Source organism: Argiope bruennichi, chromosome 7 (genome assembly GCF_947563725.1).
Source record: "Argiope bruennichi chromosome 7, qqArgBrue1.1, whole genome shotgun sequence".
Lineage (NCBI taxonomy): Eukaryota > Metazoa > Arthropoda > Arachnida > Araneae > Araneidae > Argiope > Argiope bruennichi.
Window position 1 is genome coordinate 16,568,841 of NC_079157.1, and position 20,040 is coordinate 16,588,880.

General features: G+C 28.1%; 1 protein-coding gene across 2 annotated transcripts in view; it reads right to left on the bottom strand.

The window, feature by feature from the left end:
- The window catches only part of LOC129975664 (retinaldehyde-binding protein 1-like), a 49,361-nt gene extending 31,281 nt beyond the window's left edge, over positions 1-18,080 (bottom strand). For both annotated transcript variants that reach the window (XM_056088776.1, XM_056088774.1), the window contains exon 1: positions 17,927-18,080. The gene's annotated coding sequence lies outside the window, so the exon portion shown is untranslated. The remainder of the gene's footprint in view (positions 1-17,926) is intronic.
- Between the last annotated feature and the right edge of the window lie 1,960 nt (positions 18,081-20,040).

Consider the following 20,040-nt stretch of genomic DNA (forward strand, 5'->3'; position numbering starts at 1 on the left):
CCAGTTTTAAAGTAATAGTATGACTATTTAAGCATGAACCTCGTAATTTTGAACCCCAGTCAGATGAAGAGGACTATAACTGAGCTGGCATCACCCTCTTCAAATTTCCGCACCACACCAGCGGGAGGAAACTCTGCTCCGACTGATTTAACATGCACCGGACCCACTGACACGATGGTTCTGCGGTAGAACCGGGCCTCGAAACTGAAACCCTCCGGTTCCGAAGCCCAAGCATTACCACCAGGACACCACGGCCCGTAAAACAATTAAATAAAATAGTTTAATAGTTAATAATTAGTAAATGAAAGCGTTTTGTTACTGTTATGTCCTTGTTTATACTACCTTTTTCTCCGCAGATAAAATGATGATATGAACATGTGAATATCTGGATAAATTTTTCCTGAAACTTCCTTGTATGCTCTCCTATAAAAATGTAAGATAGGGAACATAATAAGTGCTCAGATTTTTATTTTCACATGTGAAATTTATGGGCGTCTTAGTATGACAAAAGAAATTAATATTTCAGCATTAACTGCATTCCGTTGGAAAACAATAAATACAAAAAAAATCGAATTTTGGCATGAATCTATTGTTTTTACTGAATCTAGTTAGGCATTTTTGGCGATTAATCGCTGACATGCAGTTGATAATGATCATCAGAAATTTAAATCTGCATTTTGTATGAATTGTTTTTGGTCGTTAAACTCCATTGATGAATTGAAATAAAATCACGGATATGGTATACAACTACAATTGCAGTCTCTAATTGTTGTTACATTCCAGACTTCATTTATTTAGACATTTTTTTTTGAGTTTCCGCTTTTACGTACATGAGAAACTAATGATCGCCTGATGGTCAAACGTTTGATAAATTTCGATAAGAATCTACACTTCGGATGTCAAAACTGTGCACTAAATTTTATTTACTTAAATCGCTATGTTCTTGAACTATCGTGTTTTTATTTGTACATAAGTGCAAACCGACAGACGGTAAACCTTTCGAAAGATTTGTTTATGAGTCTGCATTATATATACTAAACCAGTGTACTACATCTTATCCATCAAGCTTGTAGCAATTGGAGATAGCGAGAATCGAACTCACAAGGTTTGGGTTCGTAGCTGAATAACATGACCACTAGAAGAAATTGATTACTTCTGTCTAGTCGCTGTTATCTGGCTTATAAAGCTTCACCATAAGCTTTTCACGTTTTATCGTTATTACGCTCATTTATAATCAGGCAAACGAACAGACTGACTACCCTTAAATGAGTCTGATTACAAATTTGGCAAACCATATACAGAATTATATTTGTCTGACTCAAAGCACATTTGAGTTATCTTATTCACAAACAAACAAACAAAATTCAAAAACTATGTTCTTTTTTTTTTTTTTTTTTTTTTTTTTTGTATTAAGTTATGCCTGAAACGAAACTTTATACAGGGTCAAAACTTTTCGTTCGAATTTCCTGGGGTAGTAGGGAATTCGCCAGGAAAACGATTTCACACAAGAAAGTATGTCCGCAAACTTCATCTGCTTGGGCAAAATGAAGAAGTGAAGTGAACACAAGGAAACAGTACAGTTAAGTGGTAACGAATATGACTTTTATTCCAACAAGATAAAGTACAAGTTCACAGTAGGTGCTCAGAATTGCAAGCAATTACAGGAATATGGGATTCACAGCGCCGTTGCATTGACCACCGAACATTTTCATTGTTCATTTCACCGACAATGCCTGTGACCGTCATTATTTGTGCAATAATGTCCTCTTCACTGTCGACGGGGTTCCCGTACACATGATCTTTCATGGCCCAACACTAAATAAAATCCATGGGGATAAATCAGGTGACCTGGGCAGCCAAGCGATTTGCCCACAACTGCCGATCCATTGAGTTCCCCATGTACTCCACGCGCAACAATTGTGCTATGGTCTAGAGTTCCGTCATGTTGATACCATATATTTTGGTGGATGTGACGCAGGCATCGTCCGTGATATTCCAGGAGTTTCTGAAACTTTTCGTCGGTACAACAGTGCTGTGAATCCCGTGTTCGTGTAAATGGCCGCCATTTGAGCATCTACTGTGAACTTGAACTTTACCTAGTTGGAATAAAAATCACATTTTTTGTCACTTTACTTTACTGTTTCTTTGCGTTCACTTTACTTCTCCATACAAATGAAGTTTGTGGACATACTGTAAAGTCTCGATCCAATAACAGGTAGCGTTATGATCAAATTCTTTATTTACAGCTTATTACATAAAAACAACTCTTTCTCATCTAGGTTAAATGAATGATGCTATTTATAGCACGAAATTTAAACAAGAATAGTTCCTCGAACAAATTTGGAGAAAACGCCTTCACAAGAGCAGCTAACAGGCGGTTGCCGTCTCATGCTACTGCAGGGTTAGCTCTAGCAATCCACCGAATTTCCTTCGGGTTGAATTTTTCTCAGAAGTCCACTTCCTACCAAGCTCCTCTCTCTTTCTTCTTCCAAAAAATTTCACCTTTTATCTTTCTCTCAGACTCCACCTTTCCTGTCCACTCCCTGTTACCCAATCGCCGTTCAGAACAACCTGAATCGTCTCTGGTCGCCCGTGGGAAATGTCCATTGATGATCCACCCTCCACAATGGGAAAAATGAAGGACATCTGGACATCTGGAGTGTTTGACACTCTCGCCTTTCGAAGACACGATTTATTTCCCTGGGAAACGCACGTGTGGTTCCTTATCTGGATTAGCACTAATTGGCCAGACGACCGTACTTAAAAGAAGGGTCTTCCATTTGGCAATCTGGAGGCACTTAACACTGTGGGAGTTTCGTTGATGAAGAATGGCCCGGAATGTAAATTATCGAGTGTGGGAAAAAGGAATGTCACAGTGGTCACCCAGGGAAGAAGCTGAATCATCACAATACTTTCGTATGTGAAGTCGGTTTTCTGAGATATTCCCTACTTCTCCACGAAATTTGAACAATAAGTTTTAACCCTGTATATTTCAGATACTATAAAATGAAAAGGACTTGCTGTGAAACAAGGTCCAATTGCAAAGCATTATTTCAGGTTATATAGACCTTGTGTTGTTTATAGGTCTGGTAGTTGCTCAACATTTCACATACTTTTGGGCGCGTTAACAAATATACATTATTACATTTTTTTCATTAAAATAATTATTGTTTGCTTATAATTTCATTTCTTTTCTAATTCTTCAAAATGCCAATTCCATTTTACTTATTTATTTTAAACTTTAGATGAAATAAAAAAAATATTTATATTTTTGTTGGGAAAATTAGAATTAAATTTATATATAAATTCATATTATATTCTCAATTTATATAATCACTTAGATTAGTTATTTATCTATTAAGTTGAATTATTATGTATTATTTAAATGATATTTCACGTTTTAGAAAAGCAGTTCGAATATGACTAAATTGAAAATGACATTGAACAGAAATATGGTAATTAAATAGGTTCAAACTTAAAAAAATCTATAAACTATGAAAACCGCATTTAAATCAATATATATTTAAACATGCATTGAAAAAAATTATTTGTGAAAAATTAAAAGAATTATTTGTTAATTTAGAGTTTTAGGAATATTATCAGACCTGCAGTATTATTTAAGTAAACTTAAATTTTGCTTAAACGCTTTTCATTAATTATATATTTGTTATTATTTTATCTATAGAATAATCAAGATAAGAAACAAGAACATATATAGTTTATGTTACAACTTAGATAATTCGTTTTGAAATGTTATCATTTTTAGATAAAGTTACTAATAATACGGGAAAAGTTATAATGGTGCCTCAGATATTGATAAGCTATATGTCCTCTGCGCGAAAGATAACGTTTAAAGTTCAAACTATTACACCTGCGGAAGTTATTTAAAGGCCCATTAAAGTTGCAGTTATCTCAGTTATTTCGAAAATATATTATTAAAATCTCGAATCTACTGGAATTAAAATACTATCTTAAAGTTCCTCAAATATCTTCCAAAAACTGGCTAAACAGAATATTAAGTTAAATGTTGGGACTATAACTATTATATTCCTAGAGCTTCCTGGTGTTGATAATATACAATATTCACATAATAAATTCCTATGTTTATGTTTATTTTTTAAAAAAATACAAAGTAAAGGTATCTTTCAGAATATGATTTTATTTTTCCATGAATTTTTTTCTTTGTATATTACCTGTCAATCTTATTGTATATTTAGAGCACATGAAAAATTAGATAATATTATCTCTATAGTCCTTCAGTTATTTTTGGAAAGAAATGAATGACATTTTATCCTTCCCTTTCTATTTTTTTCCAAGGACATCCTTTATATTATTTCAATCTCAATAGAATAAATATATTAATCTTAATTTCTTTATGAGGAATTTTATTTAACGATGAAAGCTAGAAGAACAGCAGAATGCAGTTTCTTGTAATAGCTCAAGACTTTAAATAATAACTGTAATATAATTGTAAAATTGAAACGGTAATTTAGTTTAGTTATATTAACGTCCCGTTTAAAAGAAATACTAGAGCTATTTTGTGTCGGACCTCGCAATTTTGAGCGACGGTCAGATGACGAGGACGACATCTGAGCCTGGACCACTCTCTCCAAGCTTTCACACCACACCAATGGGAGGACGTTTGAACGTTAGGCGTTAGGCTGTACGTTGGACTTTAGCGTGCACCCGACCCGCTTACACGACGGCGCTTTAGTGGAATCGGGTCTCAAACCTAAAGCTAAAATTTCACGTATAGTTAAAAATCTAAAAATATCTGATTATTTTATTTAAATTCATTTCGGAATTATTTTACGATATACATGAATAATATAAATTGTCATCTTTATCGATTCGCTTGTTCTTCTGGAAGATGAATGTGTTCCTTTCAAATTCGAATTTCATTTACAAACTGACATTTATGATTGCCTGAGAAAATTATTTTGAAGCGATACGTCGTGGCAGATATTTCAGAGATGCTCTTTTAATGATTTTATGTGTATTTTTTATGTTTTTATTCTAAGTAAACGAGTGTAATCTCATGCCTTATGAAAAACATGGCCATTCTGCAATTAACATCTAACTGCAAATGAAGTAGATGGTAAGTTCGAAGTTTAAATGAAATAACTTTTACTTATACCACAGCATTTTACTTATAAAATCCCATTATAAGCAGAATTTTTCCTTAATATTTCAGAAACGTCTGCGTATAGGTATTTTAAAAAATTGATGCTAAAAAATAAGAAAATAATAAAAAATTATTATACAATGCCAAGAATACAAAAGAGGAAAGAAAAAAGTAAATGGAATCTTTATTTTTTTAAAACTTTCAGCACTGTGAACATGCGATTAAATATTTGTAAAAACAATGAAAGCGAGATAAATTCCATTAAAAAGTATTTACATCAAATTATGCAAAAAACATTAAAAAATGAAATTGAGGGACAAAGCTGCAAGAAGATGCAAATTGATGTCATTAAATTTATAATATTTTTGTGATTTAAGATCAGATAAAAGTAATCTTTGTTCTTTAACATTTTAAAAAAACATCGCTCATAAACGTCACAATTTTAAAAATTTAATAAAATTTTCCAAAAAATAATAACTTGACGGAATTAAAATGTTCATTAATTTGATTCGAATATTAATATTTATTAATTAATGAATTTTTCTAATCAAGTTAATTAACAGAATTAATTAATCTCTGCATTAAAATTTTTCCCACACGAACTGAAATATTTCAATGATTCTACTTAGCTTGCTTAAACTTTATACATATCAAATTTCAAACCAAAATTAAAATTCTAATTAAATTTCTCAAAAATAAGAACTTAAAGTGTCGAATTATTTAATGAGGTTAGTTAACAGAATTAATTAATTACTGTATCAAAATTTTTATTTTACAAATACCAAAACGTTCGAATGATTCTACTTAACATGACTCAACGTTTTGCATATCAAATTTCAGTCCAAAATTAAAATTCTAATTAAAATTTCACAACAATCAGAACTTAAAGTAATTAACACCTTCAAAGTGTCAAATTTTTAATCAAATTAGTTAACTGAATTAATTAATTACTGTATCAAAATTTTTCCTTTTCGAAAACCAAAATTTTTTAGTGTTTCTACTTAAATTGGCGAAACTTTATGCATATCAAATTTCTCTCCGAAATTAAGAATAGATTAAGTGATTAAATAATTTTTTTTTGTTAAGGAATTTTGTCGGAACAAAACCGAATTAGCTGCTGTCTTTAATATATGTTAAAGTCAACACGCTAAATTTTAGATTAAGGTTTATTTTTATTGCATTTTCTAAAATTAATCAAACTTGATTCATATTTAGCTTTATTAAACTCATTCTTTTCCAACCCACTTAAATTCTTTTCCAATCCAAAATAATTTATGCCATTAGTTTTTAAATATTTGAGAATTTTTATTACTTAAAATATTTTTCATTTAAAAACTCTTCTCTGAAAAATTCCAAAAAATTATTAAAAAGCATTAATTTTACTTTTTTGGGAAGATGAGAAAAATAAAACCAAATTTTGATTTAGTTATCTATAAATAATTTTGTTTATTGTCTAAAAATAAACCTGACAAATTCATAAAAATGGAATAAAAGCATTATTAATAAATAATTTAAATTCCATATCTTTTGTTTAACATATTGATGATTTTTAAGTAAAAAGTTATTGAAATGTTTAATTTTTCTAAAATACGTGATAATATTTTAACGCATAAAAGTTACAGAATTTTATATTTGTTTGAATCATAGATTTATAAATGCATAAAGAAAATTGATAAATTTTCTTTGTAAATAAAATTGCATTATATATAATATGACTTATTTCTTATAATGAATTTGTTCCCTAAATGAATATTTATTCAAAAAGATGTAATTATATATACAAATGTAAATGGTTCAAGCATCACTTCATGGTATTTTTATGACATGCTTTATAATAATGATAGTAAATAAAATTTAGAGGAAATTTCTGTCCTAAATTTTAAATAATTTTTTTTATTGAATAAAGCTATTTAATAAAAAGACAATTATTTACTCATAAAGTAGACATGAATGAGAAAAAACTCTCTTTGAGGTTTAAGATTAATTCCTTTTCTAAATATTTATGAAGATACGAAACTGTTTTCAACTTTAATTCCATCTAATTTAAAACTGTTATTACAAGATAAGAAAATGCAAATCAGTTTGCTTTTATGTATTCAGATTCTGTTAGAATTAAATATTTCCTATTTTTAGAAAACAAATCTAATAGAAAATACTTTATAGAGCAATAAATTACATACTATGGAAATACGCGCATGAATAAACATTTATCGTCTGCTTTCAAAATTATATTTTGGGATGAATAATAAATCGTTTGAATTTATTGTTACATCAGCAAATTAAAAAATATATATATTATTTATCGTCTGATTTATTTCTGATATACAAGAATTAAAATTCATCTTTAAATTTTTGAATATATATAAGTTAATTGCATCATTTTAGATTTTATAATAGGAAAGAGAAGTTTATCAAAAATTTTTTAGCGTAATAGATCAAAAGCTTGAAGTTGATCATTAATGTTTGCTTTTGCATAGGGATGCAATGCAATTATTATGCAGTTTCTTCCATATAGATAAAAGTTATTATAAATTATCAAATATATTTTTAAATAATGTTTCATTATTATCTCAAGTCTTATTTATAAGTATAAAAATATATTGATCATTGATACCATGAAACACATTATATTGCGCTTATTTTAATATGAACTAAGCATTATTATTTTCAGAACTTTCTAAATTTTAACACAATAAATTTATAATTTCATAATTTTGTAGCTTTTTAGCCATTAGACTGTGAAAATACAAAGACATCGAGACTACTATATGATCCTGCCATATAAAAATACTTTGCAGATTAAATGGGAAACAAAGATAAGTATTACAATAAAACAATAATAATTAATTAAATAACCCAAACATTTATATAAGAAGCTCCTAATAAGATAGAATAGAAGTAGAATTTGGAATGAATTAAAAATTTTGAACTTATAGAGATTATAAATTAAATACAAAAAAATTATAACTATTTATTTTCAAATAAATATTGATCTTAAGGGAGCACTTGATTCTATTAGACACTTTTGGGAAATATTCAGTTAAGGTTATGAAATTCCTTCATGCATATCGATTAAAATATAAATATGTCATATATCTTAAAAAACATTTTAAAACAATATATATTATTTTAAAAAAAATGTAAAACATGATTAATTTTTAAAAATTTTAAAATATTCCAGGCATTTTAATTTTTTAAATTTTTTTCTATTATTTTTTTTAATAACCCAAATAAAAATGTATTTAGAACAAAACTAAATATGATTTTGTAATTCCAATTAAATGCTAATTTTCAAAAATATTTTTATGAGTCCTTATTGAATTTTCATAGGAAATGTATGTTTTTCTGAACTAAAATAGATTTTTAACTACAGTAGACTCTCGATTATCCGCGCCTGCCGCACAAAGCTTTTTTTTTTTTTTTTTTTTTTACTGATTTTTTCAAAAAGGTGTAGTTTTACAGTTATGCTTTTGTAATTACATAATACATTACAGTATTAAAACAGTACATATGTATTAATTTTTCTGTGTATCCTTGACGCCTCTCGTAAATACAAAGGACTTTTCTGTTTTCATTAACAAAATGCATTTTTTGTTAGTTTTGAGTGATATACTAAAATATTAAGCGTTAGTGAAACATTTCCTGCTGTTTATTTTACGTTTTATTGCACATAAAACGATTTTTCAAAGTTGGAATTACTGTTTTCTCTTTTGCTATACCCGGTTTTAGCTTTTTTCGGATTATCCGCGATTTTTGTTATCCGCGGCGGCCGCGCTACCCAATTCCGCGGATAATCGGGAGTGTACTGTATCTAAAAAAACTCGAAATATAAAATGCATTTCCCATTTTCTTTTAATATTTGACCGAAATCTTTATCCTGAATTTCATTCAATTTCTTCAAAAATTAAGTTCCTTGAATATTTCAAAGATATTTAAATACAATTACAACATTTAGAGAAATGTCATTAAGATATGCTTTTTTTTACTTCTTAACCCTTCAAATATTTATTTTATTGAACAAGGCATTTTATAACACTATTTTAGTTGAAAATAAACATATATTTTGCGATGAAATGATAAAAATAAAATTGCACGTTTTCGTCCATTTTTGCTTATTTTAAAGTCCACTGTCCCCTTAAAGAAAATTCTTTATAAAAGAAAAATTGCGCAAATAGAGAAAACTTATAGAAGAATTAAATAAATCACATAAAATAACTATGTGAGGATAATACATTTAAGAAAAATAGAATGTATTGGAAAGTGACATTTTTTTCCCAAGAGCAATAATAGATCTATACCTAGAGATTGCCAGACAAAAGAAATTATTATCGTAATCCTAGTCTCATTTTTTATCACTTTATGCAACGAAATCTGTGAATAATATGAACTTTTAACCACTGATAATGCATTTTTTAGTAACACTGTCTTGGATAATTGATATATATTAGCTGATCCATCAATTTTGAATCAAATTTAGCGAAGAAAAAAGCAACGAAACAATTTTTTCTTTTAAAAGTGCTTGATAAATTTCCATTCGCTTTAATTCTATAGATAAAAGTTACATTGAGAATTACAAGACAAACATTTGTAAAATAGCTTTTTTTATAAATGAATAATATAATAAGCTTCCTTTAAACTATAAAATGGAAGCTAAACATTCTTATTATTTTATAAAAGCTTCAACTAAATTCAATTAAAAATTTATCAGAATTATACTACGCACATCATGCAATTAAAGATAAAATTGAAATTGATCTTGAAATTAAATGTCCTTTATGATTCTAAAATTTAGAGATCATTGAATTATTCTATATTTCAATGCAATTGAAAATTTTGATCAATCTTTTAGAACCCATAATATATTTAAGTAATATTGCTTAAATTGTTTATTTAATTATAATGGACACAGCTTAATGCGATTGCGTTTAATATTTTTTAATATATATATATTATAAAATAAATATATTACAAAATCGTCTGTTCCTATATTGATGTTTTTCTATGTACAAAAATATATTCGTTTTATTTTATCATTGTATCGTTTGATTTTATCACTTTTGAAGTACAGAATTGTCTGATTCTTCATTTTAAACCAGCTTTAACCACTGGTATTCAGGAAATTTAATATTTCACTATTAAAGAAACGTCTGTTATTTTCCCCATGGGATGTGGGTTTATTCGTTTATCTGGACTTGCTCGATCTGTATTGGCTTTAAAGCACAAGTATGTTATCAGATATAAGCTGATATCTGAATAGCCATAAAACATTACTACCTATGATTTAATTATAAAAGCAAAACAAATAAAAAAAGAATTCATTTGTTTGTTGAAGAGAAAATAAAATTCTTTGCAAGATGCAAATTTACATATAATAGGTCAACACAAAGCTAAAGCATAACTGAAAATTTCACATCGTCTTCTTTATAAAACTCTGAGAAATTAATAGTTTTTTTTTTGTATGTAAGATTAAACAATAAATGTTGCTGATTCTGGTGGAGACAAATGTATTGATGAAAATCCTCCCACGAATCCTGAAATGAATAAAATTCATAATATTTTGAAATGTTATATTATTAGCAGCTTTCGAGAAATTTTAAAATTCAGTACAATTTCAATTCATTTCAGTTATATTAAGGTCCCCTTTTAATGCAGCAATAAGGATAATTTGGGACAGAACTCGTAATTTTGAACCACGGTCAGATGCCAAGGACGACACTTTAACTGGCACCCCCTCTTCAAACGTCAGCAGCACACCAGCTGGAGGGCGTTTGGCCCCGACGGATTTAAAGTGCACCAGACCCGCTCACACGACAGCTCTTTGGTGGTATCGGGTCTCGAACCTGAAACCTTCATGCCCATGGCCGAGACCTTTCCACCAGGCCACCGCGGCTCAAGAAATGCAGTCCAAATACGAACAATATATAAGCAAAATACATATTAAGGATTATTTGTTGACAATTAACAATCCATGAATTTTCTTTAAATATCTGGAAAACCCAGCTTCTCTCGGCAGTTTTGTTTTTTCCTTCGTAAAATTGTGTTTTTCCGGGAAAAAATATTTAGGTACATACTGATTACATATGAATATTTTTCAATTTTACCTACATATGAGCTTGTCATTTAAATAAAAAAAAATCATGGATTCACTTAGTTTAACATGTTATTTCAAACAATTTTCTATATTACAGCTTTATCTGCTATAGCTACTATAATACAGCATTATCTGCTATATCTACTATATTACAGCATTATCTGCTATATCTACTATAATACAGCATTATTTGCTATATCTACTATAATACAGCAGCATTATCTGCTATATCTACTATATAACAGCATTATCTGCTATATCTACTATAATACAGCATTATCTGCTATATCTACTATAATACAGCAGCATTATCTGCTATATCTACTATATTACAGCATTATCTGCTATATCTACTATAATACAGCAGCATTATCTGCTATATCTACTATAATACAGCAGCATTATCTGCTATATCTACTATATTACAGCATTATCTGCTATATCTACTATAATACAGCATTATCTGCTATATCTACTATAATACAGCAGCATTATCTGCTATATCTACTATATAACAGCATTATCTGCTATATCTACTATAATACAGCAGCATTATCTGCTATATCTACTATATTACAGCATTATCTGCTATATCTACTATAATACAGCAGCATTATCTGCTATATCTACTATAATACAGCAGCATTATCTGCTATATCTACTATATTACAGCATTATCTGCTATATCTACTATAATACAGCATTATCTGCTATATCTACTATAATACAGCAGCATTATCTGCTATATCTACTATATTACAGCATTATCTGCTATATCTACTATAATACAGCAGCATTATCTGCTATATCTACTATAATACAGCAGCATTATCTGCTATATCTACTATATTACAGCATTATCTGCTATATCTACTATAATACAGCATTATCTGCTATATCTACTATAATACAGCAGCATTATCTGCTATATCTACTATATAACAGCATTATCTGCTATATCTACTATAATACAGCATTATCTGCTATATCTACTATAATACAGCAGCATTATCTGCTATATCTACTATATTACAGCATTATCTGCTATATCTACTATAATACAGCAGCATTATCTGCTATATCTACTATAATACAGCAGCATTATCTGCTATATCTACTATATTACAGCATTATCTGCTATATCTACTATAATACAGCATTATCTGCTATAGCTACTATAATACAGCAGCATTATCTGCTATATCTACTATATTACAGCATTATCTGCTATATCTACTATAATACAGCATTATCTGCTATATCTACTATAATACAGCAGCATTATCTGCTATATCTACTATATAACAGCATTATCTGCTATATCTACTATAATACAGCATTATCTGCTATATCTACTATAATACAGCAGCATTATCTGCTATATCTACTATATTACAGCATTATCTGCTATATCTACTATAATACAGCAGCATTATCTGCTATATCTACTATAATACAGCAGCATTATCTGCTATATCTACTATATTACAGCATTATCTGATGTATTACATTTCAGCAATTTACAAAAATATAAGTAATGATAGAATTTTTGAATTTACACTTAGTTGAAATCGGGCCCTAGATGGCGCTATATGACATTGTCATCATGAGAGCAGAAAAAAAAGGCTCTATTAGTTGGTAATAAAAAATGTTTTTTATCTCAATTTTTTCAGAAAAGGCACCTACGGATAAACTTAAAAGTAAAACCTTATCTAAATATAAAATTTGATCAAAATCTTTAGAGCCGATTCCAAGATCCACGAGATAAATAAATTATTTACATACAAGAACTGCTCGTTTAAAGTTATAGGATTGTTATTTTCGAAATAAATTGTAATTTACCTTAAAGTAAGTATTTTTATTCATTTTTCTTGATATAGTTAAAATATAATTGATAGTATTTAATTCGGTTATGGAAATTTTTAAATCCCGAAATGATTACACTGACCTGCAGTTACAGAATGTTTTCTAAATTTTTCAAGTTAAATCAAAACAATTCTATGTATCGGCCTCTTGATCATCATTAATTACAGTAAAGTGTGATAACAGAGAGCTCAGCCAAAAATTGCCATTGAAGTTTTGCAGTTTATGTTTCTAAAAACTCAAGATTATTAAGTTGAAAATCGGGGGGAGAATTTTTGAACAAGAATCGCCTTTGTATCGCCTTTGCAATATCCAAAGATATGCAAAACAATGCATTTTTTTCCTATTCGTATATATGCACAAAACGTTGATAAAGAGTAAAATATTAAAGATAAAAGATTCCGCACTATAAAGATGCAGCCTAGTATTAAAATGATTTATACAGTTTATTGAATTTATCATGTGCTAATGTCATGAACCTCATCATGATGCAATAAACATGTGACACTTATTGTCAGGAAAGTTATGCGAATTAGATATGATGTGATATAAAGAACAACTAATACAACATCTTACTTCGGATTGAATTTTCGCATTGAAATGTGTTGCAATTATGCAATGGATTATTAATATCTTAGGCTGTATGTTTCAGAGCAATCCAGAATGATTACTTGCATGGAAATATCTACAAAATTTCTTTTGAACAATGATAAAAAAAACAAAAAATGAAAAGCTAGAAAACTGTGTTTTTTCATAGTTGAGAATAATTCATTAGTCACGGAATAATAGCAGTTCAAAACTTAACAATATGGAATCACACACACACTATATATTTATATATATATATATATATATATATATATATATATATATATAAAGAGAGACAGTAGTGCTTTTAAATTTTTATTTTCAAATCCATGTATTGAAATTATTACTTATATATTCAAATACAAATTATATATAATTGATTAGCACTAAGTGTTTTAAAGTTTAATGAGTTAGTTAATTTTTTTTTTATGGTTCAAGAACTATATTTGGACATGCTGGACCAATTTTATGGTTGGAGTTATAGGCCAATTAATACGATTTAAAATGGCAGGAAATATTAAATGCAAGATTTGAAATGCGATAGTTTTATTGTAATAATAAGGATGAAAAAAGGGACAATCGTAATATTTAAATAAAGTAATAAAAGTCAATTGTTTTCAGAAATGCAAAAATGTTACGAAAAGATTCATTACGAAATATGTTGTCTTGGAAGATGCATTAAAAAGTATATTCGATGGTGATTAAACATAGGACATTCTGATAATATATGGATAACCGTAAATTCAACATGGCATGTTGTAGTTTAACCAATAGAATATTATCAGTTCGTATCGTAAATCATTTCGTATAGCATAATATAAAGAAAACCTCTACTTCTATATGAAAGCAAATAAAACTGGATTTTATGAATTAATTTTGATGATATTAGCAGAAACAATTTACAATTATTTCGCTATATAAATATATGATGAGAATATCTATATCTATACTTATAATAAAGCTCAATGTGTGTGTGTGTGTGTGTGTGTGTGTGTGTGTGTGTTGGCGCTCTACAGGCCAGACCATTCAACTTACATCTACCAAATTCGGTACATGTATACCTTAGAGGTCGGGAATGTGCACCTGGGGTCCCTTTTTTTGAAATTTTAATTAGAATTTTAATTATTAATTAAAAACTAACTTTCCCGCCAAAAAAATCTTCCATTTTCCCCACCGCCAACTTTTCCGCCAAAATAATCTTCCATTTTCATCAAAGCCAAATGATTTAGGCTTTAGTTCTTTTTTTCTCCCAACAGTAATGAGGCTAGGGTTAAGATTTTTCGGCGGATTATTTCAAACGATTCTGTTTATTTTCTTAATGTTTTATGCATTTAAAATTAAACATTGTTAATTAATCCATGTTTCAGATTCATTCTGAAGTACTTTTGAATTAAAATAACACAGAATAAAGGAAATTAAAAATGTATAATCTGCATAGCGTTACCCCAACTGTCGTAGAAAAATTCACGCATTTGCGTTACCGTAAAAGGCGAAGAAAATTCACGCATGCGCACTATGTTCTGATTGTTGGCATGGCAACCATATCAACGGACGATTTAGACTACTTTTAGGTTAGTTCTATGCTTTTGTAAGAAAATTGTATTTATGTTAGTTATATATCTTTTGTATATGCTTATAGTTTTAAGTACATCGTTTTTTAAGTAGTTTTTTTAAACCTGTTTTCGACCGATTATTTTAAACGATTCATTTTACTTTCTTAGTGTTTGATGCATTTAAAATGAAGCATTGTTAATGAATCGATCCGTTCATGATGAATCTGAGAAAATTTTGTTGACAAATTCTTAAGATATTATATAAATTAAGAAAGATATTCTTTAGTGGCCATAAAATTTAAACGCTCAGTGACTCTATTATCAGTAATCATATTATTAAAAAAAATGCTTTGTTTCAGTAGAAAATATTATTATATTAATTGCAGATTAATCCTTTACACTTTAATTTAAAGCATAAATTCTACGAGGGGTAACAGAAAATTAGAGAGATACATATCACGTTATGACTGAAGGCCTTTATAATATTATGAGTGAATTATATGACTATCAAAAATTGAAGTTTTAAAATATTTTGCTGAAGAATCTATTAAAGTTGGAATTGCATAAAATATTTAATTATTAAAATTTTAACGAACATTAAGATTGGCGAACCGGCTGGTCGCCAAAGGCGGCTAGTAACAAAATAAATGTAATGTTTTATTTATATATATATATATATATATATATATATATATATATATATATAATAATTTATATTATAATATAAATATATAATAATATAATGCTGGATAAATAAATGTAAATAAAATATTGAGTTATGCGTCACTAATCTTTTTTTTCTCTAAATAAGATTACTTATCCGAATTTTAGTTTTGATAAATTACATTTAAGGACATATTTATTTTTGATTATATATATATATATATATATATATATATATATATATATATATATATATATATATATATATATATAAAAATTTAATTCTCTTATATGCTGTAGCTATTACTTATTTACATATCTCAAATAAAATAGACCGAGTATTCAAATCATAAGCCTTTTTTATCTACAGTGGCAATTACAGCCTTATTTACAGTATAATCTTTAATTTTTATTACCAAATGTACATTTTTAAATAAATTATTTTATCTTCGTGATGACGCTAAGTACTCATCCATTTTTTTCAAAATTGCATCCATTGTAAAAAAAAAAATTTTAGCGAATATCGTACAACTAAAAAGAAAGTATGAGTGTCATCATGAAACTAGGAAAATAAGTATTGTAAAGTAACAGTAAGTCAAGCAAAATTTAGACAATCAGTCATATTTTTAATTTAAAATTTCTCGAGAAAAAGTGAAATCATATTAAAAATATATTAAATATTTATACGATGTATGACGTAAAATATATAAACATAGATTAAAATATAAAGAAACTTTCCGGATGTAGTGGCGAGAAAATTTTTCATAATTTTCGGCGACGAAATCAAAAAAAAAAAAAAAAAAAATCCTTAATTACCATTCCTTGAAGCTCTAGGAAAATGTATTAAAAGTTCTAGGACCATTATCAACTTATTTTAACTTGGAATCCAATATATAACAAAGGAAATTTAGAATTACTTGCCATTAGTGAATTTTTAAAGACATACAGCGTTTTGTTTCTAGTAAAATTTTGTGTTCATTATATAGTAAAAGTAAAAATGGACAATCATCTGATAACTAGAAATGATTTATTTTTATAACAGTTTCATCGGAAAAAATATTTCTCATTTTCAAACAATTTTTAGGAACGGTTTTAATTCTTCAATAAAGTTCATAAATATCAAAATATTAAAATAAAAAAAATACCTAAATGTATTTCGAATTATTTTTAAAATTATTCGTGATATTTATTACATATACAATGCATAAAACTACTTTCAGATACAGAAATATATTGATGTAGAAAAAAATATAGAAAGCAGTTTAAATTTTCCTCTATTTTTAAATTTGAAAGTTAGTTTCAGTTCTAGAATATTTTTAAAAATAAAACAATGTTTTGATTTACATTTTAGAGGAATAATAATATGATAAAATATGATTTAATTAAAATGGCTTTAAAAAACTATACTCTCACATTTAAAAAAAATAATTTCTAATGTAAATTACAATTAAAAGTAAAAGATATTTAAAAAAATTCTTTGCGTATATAATTGTTTTATCTCACAGAAAAATAAATATTAAAATTTTGTCAGTCCATATTAGTAATATTCAACAGTTTATAGCTACTAAACTTTAAACTAAGTAGCATTTGAACTTATCTATGGAATCAATAGCCGACCACCTGATTAAGAATTTCTAGTTCGCTCTTTTACCTTGTATCAAACAATATTTAGTTTAAGAAAATTGAATCCAATGTATTATATAGAATATTAATTATAAAACAAAAATTAATTTCAGAAAAATAATCAATATTATTTAAAAATTATTAAATTATTGCTAAAAGTCAGCTTTATGTCAGTAATATAATTTTTGATTTAATTACAGACATCATGATAAAATTTACGAGACAAAGAAAATTACCAAACGATATTTTTGGCGAAATTTAATCCTTCAAAAATATAGTGACATAAAAATTTATAAGATTGTGTCATTCATAATTTTTGAAAAAATGACAATTTTATGATGATTTTAACAATAATAAAAATATGACAATTCGCAAGACAAGTGGAAGCAAATTTAAAAGATAACGAATGCAAACAGTTACCTTCAGTCCAGACTTTGTATGATATGTCAGGCTTTCTGAGCTAAAGAGCTTTTGAAGGACCTTTTTTTGACGGCAAGAAGTTTTTATTCATTCGTATCTTTTACAACCTAACAATGTCTAGAAAATTCACCTGACTTTCTGCACTTTTTTCCTCCTCTTTTCATCATGTCATCCGAATGATTATCCGGTCATAAATAGATTTGCAGGTTTTCGGTGCGAAACGCATGATTGGGATAGACATCTTTTTTGATTATTTTTCGATAAAATTGACTTAAAATGTTGTTTATCATTTTGTATGCAGTTAAGAGGTTATAATAATAGGAAATGGTACAAATATGATTCTTCTTAAACAATAGCTTAGCACATCAACTATTTCAGTATCATAAATTGTCGGCAATCATGTGATGTAATTTCACGAAAGTCCTATGATTTTCCATTGAAATCGATCTTTCTGTCTCTTTTGTTCAGCGATTGACATTTTGATAACAAAACAAAAGCAATTTAAACTGAAAATTATTTAAATTTCCGGTTTTCTTTTCGTTTTCAAAGCTTTATATGTCTCGTTTATATTATAATTTTGCTTTTTTCCTGGTTTAAAAAAGACAGGCATTTATTAAAATAGTTAAATAGTTAGCACATAAGGGAACATTCTGAAAAGAAATTTAAAAATACGGAAGCTTTGATTTTTGTTTTGCATCTAATATAAATTCGTTCTTATAGTGTATATATATAATATTTTAGAAATAGGAAAGATATATACACAATATTTACTATTTATTATTTTTTCATATAAGATCCCTTTTGCTCTGTTACCTTCTTCCATCTCTCAGGAAGCCTCATTATGTCTTCCTTCCAAAATTATTGTGTTTTGTACAAGAAAAAATCCTCAAGGTGCGTTTTTCTTTCGCTGAGGGATTTAAAGTGCTTATCACGAAGATAATTTTTTAAGGACAGAAAGAAATAATAATCAGATGGAGTGAGATCTGGAGAGTATGCATGATGCCGTAAAACATCCCGATCAAACTGTAAGAGCTGTAAAAGCTTCTCTCTTACGACAAATTCAAAATGTGGTCTCGCGTTGTCATTTTGAAAAACATCTCCTCGTCGATTTATTAATTCTAGCCTTTTTTTTTCTTTTTTTTTCTTCTTTGCCATGGCAGCTTTCAATTGATCCAGTTGACAACATTATTTCGTAGAATTTATTGTCTCACCTTGAGGAAGGAGCTCCTAGAAAATTACGCCTTTCCAATTCTATCAAATGGACAAAAGAACTTTGTTGGGATGTAGTCTCGGCTTTGCGTCAATTGAAAGCATATTATCCTTGCACTAAGTGTGTTTTCTATGTACATTTTCCTATAAAATCCAAGTTTCATCGCCAGAGAAAAGCATCTTTAAAAACGGGATGAGAAAGGAACTTTTTGGACAATCTAATTTGTGTTAAACACACACACACACACACACACACACACACACACACACACACACACACACACACACACACACATATATATATATACATATATATATATATATATATATATATATATATATATATATATATATATATATATATATATATATATATATATATATATATATATATATATATATATATATATACGTCTTTTCACTGGAAAGTGATTCTGAAATTTTGTAAGAAAATGAGATATGGAATTTCAGAATAATGAACGAAGGGGAGGGGGGAGAATGACTTATTTCATCGACGTTTATGCCAGTTTGTCATGATGTGTGCTCGCTTACCTGATTCATGTCCACAATTCGAACCACTATGAAACAAGCACTTTTTTTCTATCTGCTAATTGCAGTAGATAAGATAATATATAATTATATCATCTGTTTGAATCACAGTTGATTCATTAATAACAAACATAACATAATGCTGTCCTGTGCCCCCTTGCCTATATTTAACCAATTGGATGAGCCCAAGATGGAGGGAAAAAGGGGGGGGGGAGTAGAAGAAAGAAAGAAATATACGACAAATAAATGATTTACCCAGGCGAACTACATGTTAATTTCTTTTTTTGACGAAATAAATGCAATCTGCATAAAGCGCTTACATAAACGAGCAGAGGATTTCTGAATCCGAGAAAGAA